This window comes from Aphelocoma coerulescens, chromosome 6, assembly GCF_041296385.1.
Source record: "Aphelocoma coerulescens isolate FSJ_1873_10779 chromosome 6, UR_Acoe_1.0, whole genome shotgun sequence".
Classification (NCBI taxonomy): Eukaryota; Metazoa; Chordata; class Aves; order Passeriformes; family Corvidae; genus Aphelocoma; species Aphelocoma coerulescens.
In genome coordinates this window covers 12,838,417-12,856,094 of record NC_091020.1, presented here as the reverse complement: position 1 = coordinate 12,856,094, position 17,678 = coordinate 12,838,417, and the positions used below count along the sequence as shown (strand labels likewise).

General features: G+C 39.4%; 1 protein-coding gene across 5 annotated transcripts in view; it reads left to right on the top strand.

Moving 5' to 3' along the window:
* ZMIZ1 (zinc finger MIZ-type containing 1) overlaps positions 1–17,678 on the top strand; it is a 344,034-nt gene that overhangs the window by 28,985 nt on the left and 297,371 nt on the right. For 3 of the 5 annotated variants that reach the window (XM_069019274.1, XM_069019270.1, XM_069019268.1), the window contains exon 1: positions 4,209–4,296. The exons of the other annotated variants lie outside the window; for them this stretch is intronic. The gene's annotated coding sequence lies outside the window, so the exon portion shown is untranslated. Of the gene's footprint in view, positions 1–4,208; positions 4,297–17,678 lie in introns of those variants that run through there. 5 annotated transcript variants of the gene reach the window in all.

The window sequence follows — 17,678 nt, the reverse complement described above, 5'->3', positions numbered from 1 at the left end:
CAGTTTTTCATACTGAATACCTACAGAGAAGTGTCAAGTGCACAAGGATTGGAGCAAAATATTTTAATTTTTATCCCTTCTGTATTTCGAAATGAGTAATACGCAGAGTGAAGAATTCTGAAACAGTATTTCAAGGGAAGATTTTAATTCCCATTAAAGTAGTTCACTCAATGTGTCTTTAGGACCTCCTCCTGAGGTCCTAAACTTACTTGTTCCTTTCTTGTCTGTTCCCACTTTTCTTAGAGCCTTAGAATGGGAAGCTGTGTTTAGAAAGCAAGCAACAATGGTTGCTGCTACGTTTTGAACACTATTGCTGGTTTACATGTAGGTGTCTCCCCTTGTTCTACTCATTGATAACTACTTCCTTAATTCATGATAACTGTATGCATGTATAGAGGTGGCTGTGTATATAGGATTTCTATATATTTGTTTTCTATGTACTATATATTGTCCTATATATTATGTACTTGATTTTCTTAAAATGATGCTGTCAGAGGCTTTTTGCTATGGTATGATTTAAAACACTTTTTTTTCTTTATGTGTGAGTTTTCAGGAGTTAAACTTGAAGGGGGTTTTTTTTGGTGTTGAAAGCCAAGCTTGCCTTTTATGGGTTAGACAGTGTTGTTTGTGTATGGATAGACAGTATTCATTTTAGCAAAAAGGCTCTGCATCTGGCTCGTAGTCTCATAGGCAGATGAAATCATGAGGAATAGCTGGTAATGTCAAGTAGAATACATGATAAAATTATTAAATTATGTAGCATTGTCTAATCTGCTCACACAGCTTTGCCTGTTACAAGTGACAAACTAATATGCCATCAGACTTGACAGCCCTCTTAGTTTATTGTAGAAACTCGACACAAACTGTCGTTCATGTGCTCTAGAAGTGATGTGTTTCAGATAACAGGAAATACATTCCTCTGGCACCTTATAAAACTGTACAGTTGGCTGAGTGTTATGTGAAAGAAAGCATGGAGTCCAGTTCATAATAACGAATTCAGCTTAGACTGAGTGCATGTGCTTGTCCACTTGCTTTCCTTTTGTAGAAGTTTGAGAAACCATTCTTTTAAAATTAGTGATTTTGTTAGAAAATAAGCAGAAAGTTGTTGCATGCAGTCTGCTGCAGAGATGTAGACCCAGAGTATGTGAAGTTATACCTCAGCATGGCATGAAAATTTCAGTGGAGTTAAAATCTGTCAGTCAAATTTATGGCCTGTACAATACTTCAAGTGGATGTTTTCATGGGGTTCAGGGCAGCAAACAGGAGCTCGGGTTTCAAGCCCCTGTTGTAATAGTTATAGATTTCAGTTTCTCAGTGTGTGATATGGAGGAAAATTTGCAGATGACACCAAGCTGGTGGGGGAGTGTTGATCTGCTGGAGGATAGGAGGGCTCTGCAGTGGGACCTGAACAGGCTGGAAAGATGGGCTGAATACAATGATATGAGGTTTAACAAGACCAAGTGCTGGGCCCTGCACTTTGGCCACAACAACCCCCTGCAGCGCCACAGGCTGGGGGCAGAGTGACTGGACAGTGACCTGGCAGAAAGGGACCTGGGGTACTGATTGATGGCAGGCTGAACATGAGCCAGCAGTGTGCCCAGGTGGCCAAGAAGGCAAATGGCATCCTGGCCTGGATAAGCAATAGTGTGGCCAGCAGGACCAGGCAAGGGGTCATGCGCCTGTACTTGGCACTGGTGAGGCCACACCTTGAGTGCTGTGTCCAGTTCGGGGCCCCTGTGTTTAGGAGGGATGTTGAGCTGCTGGAATGTGTCCAGAGAAGGACAGCAGAGCTGGGGAAGGGTCTAGAACACAAGCCCTGTGAGGAGCAGCTGAGGGAGCTGGGGTTGTTTAGCCTGGAGACGAGTAGTTTCAGGGGAGACTGTATCAGTCTCTACAACCACCTGAAAGGAGATTGTAGCCAGCTGGGAAATGGTCTCTTCTCCCAGGCAACCAGTGGCAGGACAAGAGGACACAGTTTTAAGCTGCTCCAGGGAGGTTTAGGTTGGACATCAGGAAGAATTTCTCCACAGAAAGAGTGATTAGACATTGGAACGGGCTGCCCAGGGAGGTGGTGGGGTCACTGTCCCTGAAGGTGTTTCAAGAAAGACCGGATGTGGCACTCAGTGCCATAGTCTGGTTGACAAGGTGGTGTTCGGTCATAGAGTGGACTTGAAGATCTCAGAGGTCTTTTCCAACCTAGCTGATTCTATGATTCTTTGGGTTGAGCATCATCCCTTTGAGGTAGGTCTAATGAGGGGTGATGTAGAACATGCATCTCTACTGCCTTGGCCTGTGTTCATTTGTCTGGTTACTTCTATCCATATTAATATATACCTGGCTTCCTTTCTGGAAATCCTGAATGTGGTGCCAAGCCTTGTGATGGTTTTGGACTGATGAACAGGTGCCTGATCAGCTGGCTTGCACCAGTCACATCTTGGAAAGAAACTTCTCTTCAGAGGCAAAGTGGTTTGAGAGAGAGATAGTTGTTCTCAATCAGTTGAGAACATCCTTACGTCTTAAAATGTACCCAAGTCTAATTGCTCAGACTAGAGTAAATTTGAAGGTGCTTTTAAAGTAGGCGCTGTTGATGGAAGATGAGAGTATATAATGGTAGTACAAACTTTTGCATTTCCTTGGGTTCAGTGCATTCACTACCAGTGGGACAGCCCCAAAAAATAGACCCATCAGATCAAGAAAACCAAACTTGCTCCAGTAGAACATATATTTCATCCTCTTTTACTATGTCTGTGCTGTTCTGTAGACTGCAACTGATTTGAAACAAGGTATAAGAATAAAGATGATCTCTGTTCTGTTTTACTTGTAGTTGTCAAGTGCAGCATCTAAGAAAAGTGGTTAGAATGAACAGTTTGGAATTGATATATATTTCTCTCCCTTTCTAAGGTCAAAGGACAACCTAATGTAGAATTTTGAAAGGGGGTCGTCTTCCCTAATTCTCTTTTGGGAAGAAAACTTCTATCCCTTGAATCAACTGAGCTGCTTTATTTTCATGTTTGCTCTCTGTTGCATTGTCACAAGATCTGATATTTGAAATTTCTCCATAGTACTCTACTCATAATGAAATTTTGCCAAAAGTGCTGATCCAGATTAGCAAGAACATGACACATCCGTGAAGTATCAGACATGATAAAAATTAGTTTTAACACATAGGATCAGACCCATTAAGATTCCAAACTAATTAGAGACTGAATTAGCCTTGAATTACAACCGATTTTCGTATCTTTTTTGAGATGGAAAGACAAAGTAGTAACAAGCAAAGAGATGGAGCTTTTAAAAGTTCAGATTTTTTCCAAGAAGGAAAATGACTGGAATAAAATGAAGTTGCCTTTGTCTTGTTTCTCTTTGAAAATACATCATGTAATCATTGGTCTTGAAACTTAGCTTTAGTTTTCTCTGTGTGTTACAGGAATGAAAAATACTGTTAAATTATCATTGTTGATGAGCAGAAGATAACACTTATTTGCCTAAATTGTTTCACTGAGCTTACTGACACTTCACAATAATGCTGTTGTCCTCGAGCCACTGTGTGCCACCATACACTATATTAAAAAAAAAAAAAGTGTGTACATACTGTATTTTTTGATGTCTTGAGGCATGCATTCAGGGTGTTTCAGTTACAGGCTTCAGAATTGGGCAAAAGTTTATTAGTTATACCTTTAATAAGATTTACTGTGATACTAAATGAGTAAAGCTTATGCTAAAACTGCTTAGAATAATTTATTTGGTTGATTGGATTTGTTTCTTGTGGAAGAAACTTCTCACAAATTTCAGTCTTTGTGTTGGGTGGGAAGAGTGAAGTGAGTGTTGTCTTAGAGCCATTTGCTTTGAGGTAAATCCTCAATATCACATCTTTGGGGGAGTATGTTCTTCCCTTCTAAAACATTTGTGCATTAAACCAGTAGGGCGATTAGTGAATGTTGATGGTAACCTCTAAAAAGAGAGGGCAGAGTGTTTTGCTTACTCTAAAAATGAAGTATGTAGGAAGAGCCTGAGTATATTCAGGTCTGTTTTGAGTGGCTGTTAATTCAGCCAGTTTTGAGTTAAATTTTAAGTCTGTTTGAGCTCAAGTTCAGTCAAGCACATGTTAATTTTGTCCTTACTCAGAAAAGTGCTTACATTGACCATATGCTTAAATATCATCAGCTGCTGAATTAAACTCTGAAAACCCTCAGGTGTTCTGCTGGCTTGCTTTTATCACAGCCTTTGTGCCTCCTAACAGGAAGTGGGTATAGGAGTATCTTTGGTCCCATAAGGATTCTAGGAGTGGAGCAGGAGTTTGTAAGTATATCATGCTGTCTCATTTTGGGCTTGAGGGGAACCAGTGAACTTGGTCTGTGGCTCTACATTCTTCATGTAGTGACATAACTGTTGGTGAAAATATCAGTGCACTGTACAATTCAATATTGAGTTTTAAGGAGCCCTATAAAAATCTGTTCTTTCTTTCTAAAGGTATTACTTGCTATAGTTTTTCTCAGGTATTTGCCCAGCTGTTTTTTTGGAACATCCAAAGGTTTACATTGTAACAGGAAGTTCTTTCTAAATTTGTTGCATTTTTAAAAATATCCAGTGCATTTTACACTGCAAATGCCTTGTTTTCCTCTGATCTATGCAAGTTCTACATGTTAGTAATAACTTATTATTTATATTTTTAACTTGGTACAGTTTTGCCTTGAAGCTTAAGTATGAGAAAAGAGGGGAAGCTAGAATTTTAATTTTGTTAGCTTAGCTAAATATAAGATTAAGGTACAGAAAGCTAAGTGCAAACAGCTGCTGACTATGACGAGGGGTACTTGGTGTATGTTGTTGCATTGATATTAAAGTTAGAAAATATGTTGATGAATATCTTGAGTAAGATGAATTTATATAACTTGTAACTTGGAAGAGGGCTTGAAATTTATGTCTAATAAATATTGATGGTTTGTAACTGAGTTTGTTGTGCAGATAAATGCCATCTGACTATTATTGTCAAGCTTGTTTTAACCTTCAGAGTTAAGTTTATTTTGAGAGAAACATACTGCAAAAGCTTTCTGGCAAAAAGTCAAGAATTGAAATTTAATGGTCTACTTAAAAATGCTACTTGTAGTGAAAAAGATGGACAGTACAGGATGGCGTTTTTTTGTTTGTTTGGGTTGGGGTTTTTTTTGTCTTTAATATATATAATTATTTAGCTGTTGTTCCACCCAGCAGAGCATTTCAGTGAATGCTTAATTCTGCAGCTGTCCTTTAATTTCAGGCTATACCATTGTAGCAAAACACTTCTCTGGATTTTTTATCCAGAGTCATCTGAAATCATACATAGTCATTCTGTTTAGATAAGCTAGCTTTGTTTTGGGACTCACAACCTGCTCTCTGATGCTTAAGTGCTGTACCATGAGATTCACAGAAGTTTCTGTGAGAGCTTAAAAAGTCTTTTGAAAAGTATTCTTTAATATTTTACAATGCTCACTTGAATTTAGGCCAGGGACAAAGGCCCATATTAAACAGAGTGCAGGGATCACACAGGTGCTAAACAAGGAATTTTATTCTGAAGCACCCTTCTTTGTCCTGCAAGATGTGCTGCTACTGTTTCCTGCCTTTCTCCTTAGCCCTGATTCAGCTCCAGGGTTTTGAGGATCTGCTGTCAGGAAAATCTAAAAAGCAGTGGAGGTTACCCGAGTCATGGGTTATGTGCATCAAAATGCATTATTTACATCCAAGAGAGTGATTGCGTTCTGTTTGGGAGAGTGCCAAGTGCAGCCCTGGATTTTGACAGTGCCCTGTGCCGGCAGCACGGCACAGATGAGCAGCGTGGGGGAAGCGGGGCAATAAGGCGGGCGCTGCCTTCTGCCACCGACTGCTGCGGCGCCTTGCAGGTTGTCATGGTTTAGTCTCTGCTTCTCTTCTGTGCCTCTCTTTCAAAAGCTTGAAAGCTCTTCAAGAAAAACGTAATTGCTTGATAGGTTATGGAATACTGTGAATCAAGGCCTTCATAAAATGAGCATGTAACCTGCTTTCATTCAATGGTAACTCACCTTTTTCAGAAAGTGTTTTTAGATTTGACCATTAGATTATCATTTAAGTGCCTGTGTATTCAACATTGTCACCAGAGTTTCCTTATGAGGAAAATAAATAATTTGTATCACCAGGTACTAAACTGTTTTTAATAGAAGCATTTCTCAGGAACATAAATTTTTTATCATTTGAAAGCGAAATGCTTTGGACTAACAGTGAGGAGATACTAGAATTGGGAAAGCATGACAAAGGTTCCAAGTATTTATTATTAAGTTCACATTTTCAAAATTATAAATTCTGAAATCAGTGTTTCAGGGTTGCTAGTCCAGTTGCCTTTTGACTTTGCTCATTTTTTTGGATGTGTGGCTATGGAGAAGCTGAGCTTCTTTTTTTTTTAGCATTCTTGCAGTAAGATGCTGATAGAGTTATGAGCTTGATGTTTCTTTCTCATATGTGAGGCTCTTAGATTAAAAACAGAGTGAACAACTGATCTACATGTTAAATTTTTTATGTTCTGTTCTAGTGGAAGGGAAGGACCTAAGAGTTGCAAGAAGAATTCAGTTCCTTTCTGACCTAATGTTTGCAGAACCTGGTTAGGAACTCTTGATGACTATAATTACATACAATAACACAACTGAAGTCCTTTGGAGAAACCCAAGGCAATTTCCAGTGGTGTTTGTGGATGGATTAATTATTTTAATATATTTGGAGCAATGCCTCCTAGCTCTTCCCCCCACCTTCCCACCCTTCGGCATTACTGTAAACAGAAAACTTTCCTTGCAAAGTACTTAATTGGCTGCAATTTGTTGGATAGATAGAAGCTGTTAGGAAATGGACAACAGAGCTCTGTTGGATACAAGTTCTGTGTGGTTTTGATTTATTTAGGCGCTTTGGGCTTTCTCCCAGGGTGTTGCTGAAGTTTCAACATTTGAAAATTTGATCACGGACTGCCTTGTGTCTGACTTCAAAATAATATTAGTAATAAAAAGGGTGGAGCAAGACCACTGCTCCTAGGGGACTGAAAACAGTTTTAGCAATGTGGTCTTTCAGAGAGCTCCTGTGCCACCTCGCCACACAGTTGGAGTTGCAGGGAGGAGAGGTAACTTACGGGGCCTCAAAACTGATGGATTAATGAACAGCTGTTAGCATTTGGGGGGCGGGGAGCTGGCATAAATTAAAAATGCTGTTGACTTTCTATTACTAGGTTATTATTTCCAGTAATTTCCATTGCAAGTTCCCCTTTTTCTTGTTCTCCATTCCAGAACAAAAACTTAAATTGCTGATAACTCATTTACTTAATACAGTGATTTTACAGGCTGACATTGGTGCTGTTAGAATGAGTGAAAAGACCTTTATTTTTTTTTTTATTATTCTTTTTATTTCAACTATTGGAGCCAACATACTGGAATATGAGCATACACTCAGGATCACTGTATTCATAATGTGATGACACCTGTTACATCTTAATAAATCAATACTTTTCTCTGCTTTTCATCACTGTTTGGGTTCTTTGGCCTATAGTCTTTGAACCGTGGATTTTGTGCTGGAAGTCCTTAAGAAATGGCCAAATACAAAGCAAAACACGAAAAAAATAACAGCTGTGTGATAATAAAAACGCACTGATGGCAAAAGGAGGGAGGATGCCAGCTTGAAGCAGTGTGTCTTGTCAGCAGTTTGAATACTCTCCTAAATAAGGTCATTTTAAGGTAAAAGTAAAATGTTCTGCTAGAACTGGAGGATGAGGACCTGTGGGAGATTAACAAAAAAACCCAGCAAGTTAAAGCCTAGGTATTAGCAAAATTTGTCTTGTCTGCATTAATGTAGAAACAAAACTTTTGACTTCATTAACCTTAGAATTAGTGTATTGCTGTAAAGCAGGTTGGCAATGTCATGTCAGTTTTTGGAAGAAAACATTGTCTGAGTTTAGTAGTCTACACTCTAACCTCCTATGCATTATAGTTATCTGCACGTGTATTTGTCTGAATCCCCCAAGCAAAACTATATCCACATTTGCCAGAATGTTCTTGTGCCATTCAGGCAAGTCTGTACAAGTCCCTACAACTCTGCTTTTTTGGCAGCGGTTTGGTTGAAGTTCAGGTAATTGCACAGTAAACTCAAAAGGAAACTTGAATGTGTGAACCCCATATGTACCTTCAGAAAGAAAGAAAAGCTGGTGTTACCCAAATTTGGCACAGCTCCAGGCATTACCTGTTGCTCATCAACTCTAACCTATGTGTAGCAGCTCCTTTCCTATCTTCTCATGAGGTTAAACTTGTATCATCAGGGGAATGTGTTCGCATTTGAGATCAGAAGGCTTCCAGAGATTTCGTTGGCAGAGCTGCTGGCATGAAAAGGCTCGTGGTCTGCGTCTAGAGGGCAGCCAGTTCAAATGTGGATACAGGGATTGAAACTGCTCTGTTTGCATTCTTTTTCCATTGTTGCTGATCTAGACGTTATTTTATTTGGTGATTTGGGAAGATAAAAACTGATGGAAGAATGGGGTCCGTGCAATCAAGGTTCATGAAAGTGCTGAGGATGTTCATGGATGGCTTTGACAAAAGGGCCAAAGTGTAGACAAGCCGCTGTTGTGAGACAGCAGCAGTCGCACTTGTGGAAGCAAACACAGCCTTCCCAGCACTTGTGAGTGGTGAATAAAGCTAAAGAGCTGGAGAGTAGGGCTGCCTTCCGAGAAATGATTGGCAGGGCTGGAAGATAACTCATTACAGAATCAGCAGAAGACTGGGAAACATTCATTTATGCCAATTCAAATTGCTCTGGTCTCTAGAGACTTGGCAGTGTGATTCACTACTATGAAATATTCAGGTTTTAATCATCATTGCCTAGTGCAAAAACTGTAACTTGGTCATTTCTAAAATGTTGAGCTTTTACTCTGCATAAACAAGTGTGAGTTTATATAGCAAATCCATGTAAATAGGTACAAAGTATAGCTATATATTAAACTTATAAAAACATGAATGTATCTATAATGTATACACATCTATATTTACTTGTCTGCAATCTTAAAAGGGCTGTGGAAGAAATTATTTGTCTGCTGGGAAAAATTGGTGTATGTTTTGGTCAATGAAGAATAGGGCACAGAAGTGAGCATTGGGTATGCTAGCAGATTAGCAGTGGCTCAGCACAGGTCACATATTTTTCACAGTAACTTAAATACATGTCTGAATTGTTCTTAAAGCTTTACTTAACATATAAAAATACAGGTTTTGTTAGTGTCAAACCCTGCTGGGTCTGACGGTGAATTTCTGGGAATGCTGGTATTCTTGTTTCAGATTTGCCCAGCTTTTCCTCATTGCCAGACTTCTTGCTGCAGAACAGTCCACAGCTACAAGTCACCCTTTTTCTTCAGCTGTTTTCTAGGAATTCCAAACCCTAGTACTTTCCCTTCTGATTCTGGCTACTCTTACAGCTTGAAGTCATTATGCTTCCTGTTATCCAAGCAAGCTGTCCCCTGATAAACACAGACAAGCCATTCTGTTCTACCAGATCATTTCATTGTCCCATTTCTGCCTTATCGTCAAAGTGTGTGGCACTGCTGGAAACAGTGTGTTCCCAGGTCCCCTTCTCCCCCACCTAGTCAACATGGCTTGCCTGCCTGCCAATTTATTCTCTTTGAATGTAGGTTTGGTCATTTTCATAGAGCTATGCCAAGGATTACTTAGTAATTGCACTGGGATTTGGAGTGATCGTATAATGGAGGGGAAAACAGATTCGTGTACTTTCTGCTTTTTAAAGACAGATGAGCAAGGGCTCACAGGTTTGTTAAAACACAACTCAAATAACTGGGCCTTAACAGCTGCCAAAAGCCCTCTGGTCTGCATGATGATACGAAGGCTTCTGTTTTAATATGATATCAAAGGGGATGGAAGTGCATGAAACATAGGCTTTAACTGAACAGAAGTGGCATTTGAAAACCTAGCCTAAATCCCTTTTGTGAGGGCTTTTTGTTTGGGTGGTTTTTGTTTGTTTTGTTTTCTGAAGGACCCCAAAGGTGCTGGGTTTTTTTCAGAAGTTCTTATTAAAGTTTTGACACTCAGCTTTCCTCGTGCATACTGTCACAGTTATATAACTAGTATTTCTTAAAAATTCCTCCTGAAATATATGAATAATAGGAAAAAGCAAAATTCCTGATGTTATTAATGCAGAAATTGTGTGTGAAGATGGCCTGTGTTTTGCTCTAAAATGTATTGCTCTTATTCCCTGGTCCCCTGTGCTCATTTTAAAGTCTTTTCTGCACAGCTGAAGTGCAAAATAATAAATAGGTGATATTAGACCCAATTTGTATGTATGTATTTTTCTTCTCAGAATTTCAGTGAAAAGGTGAGCTTTTGTATTTTGGCATTTGGAAAGAAGCATGGGGTATATTTTAAACCCCAGGTAAAAATCGTGTTTCAAAATTGCAGTGGCTGAGGTGTCTGTGTTCGACCATAAGGCCTCAGAGCCCTGCTTGCTACAGCAGGAAGGATTCAGATTCTGTCTGATTTTTCTTACAAGGCTCTAGCTTGCTGATTAGTATTGATTGCTGAAGGAATTGGCCACTTGACTAGATGCTGAATCAAATAATCCCCTCAGTTCTTGCCTTGCAAATCCATTGTCGTGGAACAAGTTGCTGAGAAGCTTTGCATATGTGCCACAGTGTGATGGGAAATTGTCTCACAGCCCAACTGGTAAAAATTGCGCCTTTTCTCTACTTCTTAACATCCTATTGACAAGTGATATTTGTGCATAAATTTTAGGGTAATAGTTTTTAGTTATATCTAATAGAATAACCAAAAAAGGCTAGAAGTAGCTTTCCGATACATCTAAGTGATTTAGGCACAGCGAGATCGAGCCTTCTAAATCACATAGGTAGTATTGAAAAATTTCCCCATCTCTTTCTATCTAAACATTCTCTACTGACTCAGCTCTTGACATGCAGCATAAACAGTAGCTAATGCAGATTTAAATTCTGTGTTCTAAACTGGTCTCCAAGATGTTGGTGACAAACCCATCAACTGTCCCTGTCCTACCAGCTCAAGACCTTTGCAGTAGTATGGGATGCTGCATGACAAGTACATGGGGATGCTGGCTGGGGTAGCAGGGAGAAGGTGGTACCATGGAAAATAGCCAGGGATTTTGTGTGCAAGTTTCAGGGAAATGCATTGGTTCTGGTCTGTGTTAATTGAAATTCTTAGAAATATCAGCTGCAGTTTATATTCTAAGACATTACTGCTGACACATAAAAGTAAGGATTGACCAAATGGGAGTTGCAGGATCAGCCACGTACACCTTGTTTTTGCTAACTGGCTTCTGCAAAGCCCAGGGAAGTCAAGTGATTCCTACCATGGTGCTGTTTGCAGACTTGGAGACTCTGGCTGAAAGACGGTTGGTTACCTCTTGGTCATTTTGGGGTCTGACCGCTCTGTCAGTTACCTCTTTCCTCAATCCTGAATGTCCTCTCTTGACTACAGCACTTTTGTTATTGTTCACAGAAGAAGCTCAGCTGAAGCCTTCTTACAGGAATTCGAGTTCTGCATTTCACATTAGCTATAACTGCAATTATTATGAAAATACTTACTTTAGTTGGTAACTTCAGATAATCAGTTAGTAAATACTTCTTGCTCAACTTATTCCTTTTCTATTTGAAAGTATTTCAGGTTATTTGATGAGAGGAGGAAATAATTCATGTGGGAAATACAAGCTACGGAAAAGCCTCTGATCTTGGAGCACGAGGAATATATAGTATTAAGTCATTAATTGTATCGTACTGTATCAGGCATTCATATACTGCAGCTGTACTTTTGTTTTAGGAACATCAGACTTGTCAGTAATAAGAGTTTCATTCAGGAGATTATCCTTGTGAAGAGTCCTTTGGAGACAGTTGTTTTGCCCCTCTGCTTTGGTTGCTGATTAAATTCCTGAGGCTGAATTTCTTGTAATGAGAAATTAGCTCTTGGATGAATTTCCAGAGGAAAAGTATTGACTAAGAGTTCTTTGTGACCATCTGAGCTTCAGGACAAGAAAGTGTGCTAAAGGTAGAAAATACAGCCTACTATACCCAGATCATGGTTCACTGATTTTTTTTTTTTCCCCTCCTCTGGGAGACTAATACGCAGTCTCATCTGTTGACCACTGATAGCAGAAGTCTGTGACAAAGAAAAGAAACATCAGAACTTGTGAACAGAATAAGAGAATTCATTTTATTAAGATGTAAAGAAAATATCAGAAGTAGTTTAAATGTAGGTTATTATTACAAAATAATGGAAGCATTAATATAATAAAGACCTGAAAACGTGTGTAGTGTACAAAATAATAATGATGTTCATGTCTTTGGACAGGAGACATGAAAAAGTTTCAACTAAGAGAGGAATGTCTTCCATATCTGCAGTCTCCAAACCTTTGGGTTCATTATCTGAACCCTTGGGGTCATTAGCAAATCTTTTGAAAACGATTGAAATTACTTCCTAGCAAGGGTGGCAAGTTAGTACCCACCACTAATGCTCTGTTATATTCTTCATGCCCTCTATGTTCTGGTTCAGGGAGCAGTAGATGACCAAGCACCTGAAGCAGAACTGGTTGTCTTTTGGTGATTTTGCAAGCCTAGAGCTAATACATTTGGTTTAAACAGCTCCTCTGTCCTGTATATGCAAAGCATTGAAATCATGGTGCCACTGCACAGGTCTTTACTAGTAGCGATATTGTTGCCAAATGATCTCTGCATATTGATAGTGAATTTTCTCTGTTATGCATGTAACTTTCCCTGGGGTGGTGTGAAACTAGATCACCAAAATGATTTATGAAATGGAAACCTGTTTGAAGGCTCATTTTAGTGGTAGTTTGACAGTTGTTTGGCTTTGTTATTTTAAATGACTTTTATCATGGAATCAGTTCACAAAAACAAAGAGGGGCGGGTGGTGAGTATGCACAGATTGCTGTATCAAACCCAGCTATCCAATACAGAAAGGCCCTGTCTCTGAAACTGTCAGAAGTCAAATAGTTCAGCCTTGACTGTGGATCTGTGATGGTTCAGTTAAACATGCAATTCTGTCCTAAAGACACATCTCTCTTCTCTGATCATGTATTCCTTACAAACAGTAAGGAGATTTTGAAAGGCTTTAACTATTAGTTCAGAGTTGCTTTTCATTAGACTTAACTTCAGTTGTCATGAAACTTCTCTTTGGGGATTTGACTTTACTTTGTAGCCTTTGCTTATGTTGTTGTATACAAGCCTTGCATTGCTTAAGAAGGGGAAATGCTAGGGACTTGTGTGCTCCCACCGCATCTCTTAGCTAGAAATCCAGGTCGTGGCTTCAAAATAAAAATTCCAGATACTTCATTGGAAGGCTAATGTGCTTTACTGGCCAGACAAAATTTAATAGCACTTGTAGCTGCTTGAAATGAACATTCTCAGTGGGGTGTAGGGAAGAGATGGCAACTTGAGTGGTAAAAAAAACCCAAAAAAAACAAAAAACCAAAACATAAAGATTACATACTTAAAGAGAAAAAGGTTTGGCAAGAAGGATGCGTTATAAGCAGTGAATACTTTTGCACACACACAAACACCCATCCAAAACAGACCCTTTTCCTTGTCTCATCTCACAGGCTGTGGCAGTGGGGAGGGGGTGTCAGCCCTGGCAAAGCTGAATGCTCAGTCTATACTTCCTTCAGCTGCAGCAGCGGCTTCATGCAGGCAGCTGTGGAGCTGGCCCAAGCACCTCCTGTCAATGATTTCCATTTTCCTTATCTTGGCAGGTAGCACAGTGGTGCACTGCTTATGGCCTGAAGGATAGGCAGGCATCTTCTCTCTGAGCTTGATACTGGTTCCTGGACCAGTGTGAAAGCTGCTAGTGGTTGTGTGCTGCATTAATAATATGGGCTATTACTCTTACAGTTCTTTGTATAGATAAGGATTAATATTATATTGAAATTTATTGTGAATTACTTAGTTTGTTGATATATGATTAAATCAATTCAGTGGTGAAATAGCTTTCATATTATTACTTTAAATAATGTGCTACCTTCCCCGGGACTCAATTAAGACACACATCTCATTACACTGACTTTTTTTTTAACATGATGTAGATTTGCACTAATGATGGTTGGAAATAAATATTTTTGTATTTTATAACATAGTTGCCTGTAAACAATCAGGCTAGAAAATGTTTTCCAGTGACTGCAGCTTTTCCTGGCTGCTTTCGTATCAACATTTGGCATTATCTGGTTGCTCGACTCAGTGCATTCTTGAATCATTTTCAGGAAAAAATACTAACCTCCGTAGGACTTAGATTTTAGTTACAGACAATGATTCTTTTTGTACTTTTTCCTAATCTCTAACATCCATTTTTTTTCTGTGTAGACAGAAATGGTTTTTTGAAGGAATTGAAGCCATCGTTGGGAGTGGAACACTTGGATTGTGACAAGTTTTTCATGCTAGTAGTTTCTAAGTGGGCTCTGGGTGTGGGCACACATTTCTCAAGCAGTCCTCGGCATTGTGTTTAGCTTTTGGATGTGTCTGCACTTTGCTCCAGAGCTATGATTACAGCTCATTTAAACAGACACAAGGTAGTTTAAAACAAATTAATTTGGGTTCTAGTAGCAGGGCTGCTGCAGGGCTAAGGTTTCACTGTCTGAATATCTAGCCAGAGCTGCTGGTGTTTGTGTTTTGCGTTGATATTTTTATGGCTATGGCTCGCCTACAGTTGCTTCTGTAGAGGTACATCAGATCAGACCTTGCATGCTGCAAATCATACTGACTTGTTGCCATGGATTGTGTTCTCTCTTTGTTGCGTTTTAAAGTAGTGAATTTCGATAAATTGCCAGGGATGAAAGTTAAGAGAGCAGCTTTGTAAGACAGGTCTTCAGTCTATGCATAAAATGGACAACAAATGGAATGGTAGCCAGCCTACTGCAGCCAGGCAAGGTGCCACCAATTGGCATCTATCTCCAGATTCCCCATATTGACGAGTCATTCAGCCCTGCTGAAAGCATCAGGTCTAGTCATAACTTGCCCCAGTAAAGGTTCATAATAGCTTCAAGAGACTATCCCAGTCTCTGTCACTTTTCTGAGCTCAGGCTGTCAGTGTGACAAGTTGGGGTTTTCTGCACATTATCGGTTTTACTGGCTCACGAGCTGGTGAGCAGCTTGGGGTGAAATCTTCATCTTGCTCAAGTTGCTGGATGCTTTTCTATTCACCTCGATGCTTCTTGTTTTCCCCATATGCCATTGAATTAACATGTATTTCAAATAGGGATCAAATTTGTAAACACTGTTGGGCTGCCTGTAACTGCTGCCAGGTGTTGGAGGTGATCGATGACGTTGTTACTGGCCCTTACAGGAGAAGTGGATGGGCTTTGGTGCCTCAGATTGCTGCCCCCTCATACTGCTACCTGTTTACTGCAAAAGACAGAAGCCTCCTTTCAACCATTCTGCTTCATGTTTTAGCCTCTCTCCTGCTGCCAAGAATATTTTTACTCTGCATCAAGAGAAAATGAATTCATGCCTTCAGGATTTGTACTCTTTGCTCTGTGCTATATGATAGCAACCCAGTGAGATGTGCAAGTGGAAACTGCATTAATGATTGATAAAAGCTGAGAGCTGTTTAAATTTTTTCCTGTTTAATGACTATCAATAATTTAATGCATTTACTGTATGTTTTTAAGAAATAACACCCATATTACAGGCTTGGGTTTAATAGGCTAAATGATTCAAGCTTCAAAAAAATACGTATTTCCAACATGAAGTGTATCTTCTTTTTAATTAAGAGTAAGTTAGAAAAATATGAAATCAGGCTTGTAAGATAGAGGTAGTTGCTGCAAAAAAATGCTTCTGCGTGCCCCCTCACCACCCCCTTATCCTTTGGGCTGTTGTCAAGTCAGCACATAGCCCACTGACAGCAGCACACAGGCTACCACCTGGCAGCAGGGAGCAGCAGTGGCTGCCACCCCAGCAGGGAACCCCGGCAGGATGCTGCTTTCCCAGACATGGCCATGCATCTGACTTTCCTGTCCCTTATGTCCTAGGTCCTGAGCCCCACTCCATCAGTTATTTTAGCTGGTTTATCAGCATCCCGTCGCCTAAATCGCTCAGGGAAAGTTGAGGGGCGAGGCTTTTAGAGAAAGCTACTGCTTCCTTCTAAATCTAGCTTGAAAGGGAGAAATAGATGTTTGACAAAATTATTCCCACCCTGGAATTTGGAAGGGACTGGATTTTTCAAATGATGAGCATCTCTCATTGTGCTTCAGTGCACTGGCTTTGGTCCTCAAGGCTTTGCATATAAAATATGGGATACAAATCTGACTTGTGCTAGGTATGTACCTTTTCAGGTGATTAAGAGAAAATGTAATCTTTTTTTCATTCTTGGTGGGGTCATTGCAGTCAGACTGGTAGGTAAATGTCATGCAGAGGTTGCTATGCTTTAGTAAGTGTGTTACCTGAATGCATCCATGTGAATAGTGCTTCTGAAAGCTCAGATTTTTCACATGGACAAATGTCATATTGGCAAGAGTTTTTTTTTTCTGGATCTGAGGAAAGCAGGTGGGAAAATACAGATAGCTGTAAAGCCATAGGAAACAATTGTGTGAACACCCCTATATAAATACAATACATTTGGCATTTGAATTAAAGGTTGTCCAAATTAATAAAATTAAACTGCTTGTTTAGGAAATATATTTCATGTAAGTAAAATCTAGTCTTTTATTTAGACATCTGTTGGTGGTGGATCCCATGAGTTCATTAAGGCAAATGAAAGGAAATTTTATTTAGGAGATCTGTGTTTTCACTGACTCTTACCATGTTTTTATGCTTTGTCTGTGCTTCTGCAAAAATATTTTGGTTACTTTTTCTTGGCTTTTTGTAATAGATACTTGAGAAGAGCTTTGAGAAGAGCTTCCTGTCTTTGTGCAGATACAGTTGTGGGAAAATAGTATTTGTGTTTGAAGAAGCTTGTTTCTTCACAAATGTCTCCAGTACAGGTGTTTGTGGTGGAAGGCTTACCCTGTTGTGTGTATGAGACATGTGCACACACACATATGTATGGACAACAGTGATATGCTTTTAATTCATACTAAAATAAATGAGAATTTGCTAATTTCTAGCTTGTTCTCTTTATGTTACTGTAGGTAAACATTATATTGTGTTAGATGAAATGAAATGTGCAAGTTCTATTTCATACTGATGCTGTGCCACCTGTAGATACTAGAAAATAGCTTGGAGAAAGCACTCGATGTAGAAGCAGGAGAGGTTCCTGGCTTCAAAATCCAAGGTTGAGAGTTTTTGTTCCATTTCATCATGCTATTTAAGAGTAGGTATTTTAATCTTTTTTCTTAGCTTGCTTGTTTGTTTTTTTGCACTGAGAAATGGAGACTGCTACTTCCCTCAATAGATATTAAGGAAATAGTTGTTTTATTACCTCCCCTAGATCAAAAGGCTGTAAATCAACAGGAAAAAAAGAGAAAAGAACTTTTTTACTGTGATATAAACTTGCCCTATTATTGTTAGTGCACACTGAATGTACATATAATTCACCTGAAGAAAAGCAGCTGTTAGTTAAACATAGATTGAAGAACCTTGAGAACACTTTTTGGTTTTCTCTGTAAATTTTAAGAGGTGGTGATGATGATCCCCACCTTGTTTTAAACCCTGAGTTGCCTCATGTTATGGACAAGGTTTGAGG